The sequence below is a fragment of the Oenanthe melanoleuca genome, unplaced genomic scaffold (assembly GCF_029582105.1).
Source record: "Oenanthe melanoleuca isolate GR-GAL-2019-014 unplaced genomic scaffold, OMel1.0 S193, whole genome shotgun sequence".
In the NCBI taxonomy this organism is placed as follows: Eukaryota; Metazoa; Chordata; class Aves; order Passeriformes; family Muscicapidae; genus Oenanthe; species Oenanthe melanoleuca.
Genome location: NW_026612842.1, coordinates 881 through 7,248, shown reverse-complemented (window position 1 = coordinate 7,248; position 6,368 = coordinate 881). Strand labels below are relative to the sequence as shown.

General features: G+C 50.7%; 1 long non-coding RNA gene across 5 annotated transcripts; it reads left to right on the top strand.

The window, feature by feature from the left end:
* Positions 1 to 1,576: 1,576 nt before the first annotated feature.
* LOC130266751 (uncharacterized) lies at positions 1,577 to 5,828 on the top strand. Of its 5 annotated transcripts, none has more exons than XR_008842981.1 (4): positions 1,577 to 1,770; positions 3,094 to 4,196; positions 4,376 to 4,490; positions 5,596 to 5,828. It is a non-coding gene; the product is annotated as an uncharacterized LOC130266751 (long non-coding RNA). The 5 variants fall into 5 exon arrangements; XR_008842983.1 differs by lacking the exon at positions 1,577 to 1,770 and having other exon boundaries at positions 2,829 to 3,218; positions 3,650 to 4,196; positions 5,596 to 5,809; XR_008842984.1 differs by lacking the exon at positions 1,577 to 1,770 and having other exon boundaries at positions 2,849 to 3,218; positions 3,734 to 4,196; positions 5,596 to 5,804.
* Positions 5,829 to 6,368: the final 540 nt, after the last annotated feature.

Sequence of the window (6,368 nt, the reverse complement as noted above, 5' to 3'; positions counted from 1 at the left end):
AAAGATTTCTTCATGAAAGCCATCACTGCCCTCAACCGGGACATCCACCACAGCCAGGGCATCTAAAAAATGAAGAAAAAAAAATCTAAGCAGAGGATCCAGACTAGCAGGAAAAACAGCAGAGGTAGAATGAAACACTCCAGGAAGACAAGGCATCTTTTTAATTTATCAAAAGCTCCCTGGCAGCGCCGGAGCGGCGGTTTGGGAGGCGCCGGGACCGGTTCCCCTCAGCGCGGGGAAATCCCCGCACCGCCCTCCCGCGCACGGCCGCCGGCACGGGAGCCCCGGCAGCAGCCCGGAGCAGCAGCGGCAGCGCCCCGCGGCCCCAGCGCCCGCCCCGATGCCGCCGGGTGCCCGAGCCCCACCCTCCGCCCGCCGAGGGAGCGGCGGCCCCGCTGGGACGGGATGGGCACCCGGCACCACCGGCACCCGAACCGGAAGCCCTGTCACGTTAGCGACAGCACGTCAGCGGCCCGGGCTCCACCCACGGCCCCGCACGTCATCGGGTCGGCCCCCCCCGCATCACAGCCGCGGCCACGCCCCGCGTGTTACAGCGACGGCCACGCCCCCGGCGTCACTGCCGCGAACCCGCTCCTCGCGTCACAGCCAAGGCCCCGCCCCACGCGTCACAGCCGCGGCCCGCCACCCCGCGTCACCGCCTCGCCACGCTCCTGCGCGTCATAGAGTCGGCCCGTCCCTCCATGTCATCGGGTCACCCCGTCGGCACGACCACTTTCATCGGGGCCGCAAAAACTGTCCCCTATCACACGGCAGAATGGCCGTGGACATATTGTCTAGCAACACGTGACTATGTACTCGCAGCCGCACTTGTGCAGCACCACGCGGCCACGTTGGAGATGCCATATTTACCTAAAAACACGTGTCGGCTAGGGTCGCCGCCATCTTGAACCGGAAGCACGTGTCGGGCGAGGGCGCCACCATCTTGAACGGAAAGCACGTGGCGGTAATAGGCACCGCCATATTGTACGGAAGAGGGTGGCAATTATGGGCGCCACCATGTTGTACGGAAAACGGTGGCAAGTATGGGCGCCGCTATTTTGAACCGGAAGCACGTGGAGGTCGTGGGCGCTGCCATATTGTACGGAAGGGGGGTTACCAAGCACGGGCGCCGCCATGTTGTACGGAAGAGGGTGGCAAACATAGGCGCCGCCATTTTGAACCGGAAGCGGCACCCCGATGCATCCAAGCGCCGGGAATGGAGGCGGAATACCGTGCCAAGAGCCTGGGGTCGGTCGGCGTCCACCGCTGCCAGCGTCGGGTCGGGTTGCGGCATGAGATAAGAATGATGCCTTTGTGAGGGGCGAGGGCCCAAAGGGAACCACAAGAAAGACGGCAGCCGACCGGACGTGACTTCGGCCACAACAAAGATGGCGACCGACCGGAAGTGGATTCGGCCACAACAAAAACGGCCGCAGGAAAGGGCGGGAAATGAAGGACCTTGGTCCGTGTTTGGGCTGCGTGCCCGCGCCCCGATGCCGATCCCCCCGCCCGGCGCCGTTTTTCGTGGCATTGCCAGGCGTGCGGACTCGGGCCTCTCTCTGCCGGGCTCCGCCTCAGGAACGACCCTTCCCGAGGCGTCCCGTCTCCTCTCTGTGCTCCCTCCCGGCCCTCCTCCCGCCCGGGGAAACGGAGGAAAACACAAATAACATCGAGGAAGAAAGAACAGCCTGCAGAGCTGCCCGAGCCATCGCCCTGCCCGCAGCCGGGAGCAGCCAGCAGGAGGAGGCAGCTGCTTTCTCAGCCAGAAAGGTGAGAGGGGGTTTCTTCCTTTGTCCTCTCTGCCGGCACTCCCTTTCTGCCTCCTGTCGCCTGTGTCTGCGGGGCTGGGGAACTTCTGGGCTGCCCCCGTCGGGCTGCAGTCGTTCTTTGGGGGGTGAGGAAAAAAGGCTGAGGGGGACAGGGGGTGGAGACTCGGGGGCTCCCGTGTCCTTTGGGGCACCCCAAGGTCCCGAGGAGAGGGAGCCACGCTGCGGTGAAGGAGCAGCTGAGTGGGGAATGGGGGTGCCGGGTGCCGTCCCCCAGAGGGACCCAAGGGTGCCAGAACATTCACAGGGAGGGCTGGGTGTAGAAGACAGGAAAATATAAATATAAAAATACCTAACTATAGCTTAAATAAATGTTTTATTGGTTTTATTTGGTTAGAGGTAGGATTTTTAATAAATAACATAAATATAATTAATATAAGCAAATATAAATATACAAATATACAATGTATGCAAACATAAAACTAAAAATATGTCTAAAACTAAAACTAAAAATACCTATAAATGTATGTACGTGTAAATATATATATAAATATAGAATATGAACAAATAGAAGTATATATGTAGGATATAATATAAATAGTATCATATATGTTGTGGTGTACCATATACATAATATATAAATTACAGATATAAATATGAGATACATATATTTTAAAGATATATATTTATATATATTATATAAATAATTATTATATAGAAATAAATTTTTATATATTATTTATTTATATATTTAAACTACATATATATATTTATTTTAAAATTTTTCAAATATATTTAAAAATAAAGGGCTTTTTGGTTTCCATTTGGTTAGTGGCTCAGCTTTTTAAATAAATAATATTAAAAAATATAAACATACAAATATATGTAAGGATATATTTATGTATATAAACTAGAAATTAATTTTTGTAATATGTGCATAATTATGTGCATAATAAATTATAAAAGCGTAGTATACATGTTATAATGTAGATTGCATTGTAAATTTTTTGAGCAATATATGTAATATATATAATATCAAATATGAATAGGAGTAGAAATTAAATATTAAAAATAGGTGTAAATTTTCTGTATTTAAAGGGGTTGTTTTTTGTTTTTATTTGGTCAGGGATAGGGAGTGTTTTAGTTGTGATCAGGCTTTTTTTGGGGCATTTTGTAGGATTGGGACTCTCCTTTTTTGCCCCGGGAGCTCGGGGCTGGCCCCAGCCTGTGGCCTCTCCTGCAGGTGAGTGTGACATGGTGGAGAAGGGAGCCAGGCAGTGCTCTGGGACTTTGAATCTACCCAAATGTTTTCCAAATGTATTTGCAGAGATTCAGCTGTGGGGAAGCTGCAGAGAAGGCTGCCTGGCACAACCCCCCAAAATGGGCCTCCCCCGACTGGGCTCCCGCAGAGGATGGGGCAGTTGCAGCCCCCTGTCATTCCTGTGAGATTTGGTAAGTCTGGGGAGGGGTTTCCTGACTGTCCCTGTCTCCAAGCGAGCCGTGCCTCGTTGTCCAGAAGCCCTGCCTGGGCAGCCCGGCCCGGCACAGCTCCATTCCCTCTCCCGGGCTCACCAGAGGGATGCAGAGCCACCAAAGTGCGGGTCAGGCTGGAAAGGGGCAGGTGGAGCCTGCGGCCACAGCAGGGGGAAGGACAGGAGGCAAAGCCTCTCCACCAGCCCTGGGCCCAGCCTGCCCAGGAGAAGCTTCCGAGAGGCACCGGGGCTCTCGTTTGCCCGGAAAGCTGCAGCCGTTGGGGCAGGGCTCAGGCTGTGACCCAGCCCCTGCAGCACTGCAGAGAAAAGGGGCACGTGATGGCCCACAGGGGTCGGCTGCAGTCCTTAAGGGCAGTGCCTGCTTTCACCACTGCCTTTTGCTGCCTGCAGAGATCTGTGCTGAGGGTTGGCAGCTCCTGCTGGGGCAAGAGCTGCATCTTCCAAGAGGCAAAGCTGCAGCATCTTCCTCCCCAGGGACTGTCTCCATGCAGGAAGCAGCACAGGGGACTGGCCGAAGGGCTCGGGCTGGGACACGGCCCCAGCAGGTGCAGCCCTGGCACACTGACACGGGACGATGAGCCCAGGTGAGGAGCACGGCCCCAGCATGGCACCAAGACAAGCATCTCCTGTGCGTTATGTGGGGCTGTGCTGTGCACCATGGAGGTGCTGACTGACCCCCTTTGTGCAGAGACAGAGGAGATGCTGCTGCACCACGTCCCCAGGAGAGCCCCTGCCTCCTTCTGCTCTCAGAGATGGGACTGGGAGACGCCTCCACGCAGAGAGTGGCACTTGGCATGGCTTCACTCCCCAGTGGAAGAGGCTGGGCTCCCCGCTGCCCAGAGCTCCTGGTTAGGGACATCCACGCCTGTGCCTGGCTAGGAGTCCAGGCTGCACTCAGTCCGGATCCAGCCTCGAGATGTTCCTGCTGCAGCTGCAGGTGAGCTCAGCTCTCCCTCAGGGACACCTGTGCCTGTAACAGCTCCAGCCCATGGAGCCCCTGCACGAGAGCTGTTCCTGGTTCTCACAGCTCCTGCTCCTGCACCCCTTGCTCACTTACTGCTCAGGATATCCGAGGGCCCAGGTGATTTCTGTTCCTTCTGCTTGTTTCACTTGCAGGTGTTTCCCAGTCCAGCTTGCTGAACCTCCAGCTCTGACTGTGGCACGTTCTTCCTTCCAGCTCTGGCTCTGAGATGCTGCACTTGATGGCTGCTCCAGTTCCTTCCAGCTCTGGGTAAATAACTGGTGTCTCTTGTGTAATCTGTGTCCGTGTTCTGTCCTTTGTGTACATCTGTGTTACTTTTGTCACATCTCGATGCTTTATCAGCATCCTTCCAAGCCACGGTAGCCAGACTCTACTTGCCACAGGTTCATGCTGCTGCTCACTGAGTTTGTGGAAATTTGGGGGATTTTGGGCTGTTTTGAAATAATTTGTAAAGAGTTTTTTAGATTTTACTGGGGGAATTTTTGGGGGTTATTTTTGAGGTGGGGGGATTTAGAGTTTTTTAAAAGGATTTTTGGAGGAATTTTGGGATTTTTTTTTTTTATTCTAAATTTTTTAGGGAATTTTAAAGGGTTTTTGGAGATTTTAAGGGGTTTTTAAAGGGGATTTTAAAGAGATTTTTTTGGGGGGATTTTGGGGGGTTTTTAAAGAACTTTAAAGGTTTTTTTGGAGTTTTATTGGGGGAATTTTGGGAGTATTTTGGGGGGAGTTAAGGGTTTTTAAAAGAATTTCTGGATGAATTTTGGGAATTTTTTTGGGATTTTAAAGGGATATTTTAGGGAAATTTAAAGGGTTTTTGGATATTTTTTAGGGGTTTTTTTAGGGGATTTTAAAGAGGTTTTGGAACTTTTAGGGGATTTGGAAAGGGTTTTTTAGGGGATTTTAAAGAGGTTTTTTTTGGATTTTAGTGGAGTTTCGACGGGTCTTAAAGGGGAATTTTGGGGCTTTTTTGGGAATTTTTTTTTTTTAGGTTTTTTGGGAGGTTTGAAGATTTTCTTAAGGTATTTGTTAGAGGTTTTTAAAAAGTTTTTTGGGGATTTTGAAGTATTTTGGGGGGATTGGGGGAGGTTTTTGGGATTTTTAGGGGTTTGTGATTTTTTGGGGAAATTTCTGTGCGGTTTGGGATTTTTGTAAGGGGAAATTTGAAAGCTTTTTCGGTTTTTTGGTCGGGTTTGTGTGGTTTCTTTTTTTTTTTTCTTGTTTTTGGCCTTTTTTGGTTTGAGGGGTTTTTTGGTTTTTTGTTTTTTCAGGATTTTAAAATGTTTTAAATGGGTTTTTTTTAAATTTTCAACTATATTTTCAATTTCACCCCCTCCCCCCGAATTTCCCTTCCCAGGTTGGTTTTTTCAAGCACCACTACAAGGAGATGCTGGAGGGCACCAAGACCCCCGGGGTGCCCCAGGACTGAGTGGGAGGAGCCCAGAAATTTTGGGCACCCCATCACCCCAGATAATTAAATTGACATGGAAGCTTCCCCTGTGTTTGTGTGGAGTTTTTGGAAATTATTTTGGAATTTTTTAGGGGGGTTTTGGGAAACTGGGGAGGAGGAAACGCTAAAAAATTAAACAATAAATTTAAAAAGGATTTGGGAAAAAAATTGGGGAATTTCACCACAAAAATGTGAAGAGAGCCCCAAAAATCTACATGGGATGAGGTGGTTTTAGCCAAAATCAAAGATTTGGCCCCAAAATCTCCCCAAAGTGGGAGATTCATCCTAAAAATCCACCTGTGACAACCGAGTTTCACCCAAAAACCATGCTCATGTCTGCTGATCCATCGCTCTGGGCTCAAACAGTCGTGCCTGAGATCTGGGGGTGCTGCTGTGCCTGGTTGTGTCCACAAGCGGGGTGGGGGGGCGGCTGTGGCTGCACTACCGGGCTGTGTCCCACTCCTGCCTGGCAATCCATTGCTCATGCCCACAGCAATGGACCCTAAACCGAGCCCCGCGCCTCGGGATACGCGACTACCGCGTGTGTTACCTGGCCCCGCCCCCACCCCCGGTTTTTAAAGGGGTTTTGGGGTGCTTGGGGGGTTTTTAAGGTTGTTTTAGGGTATTTTGAACGGATTTTTTAAAGTTTTTCTGGGATTTGTTTTTAATTTGGGTTTTTT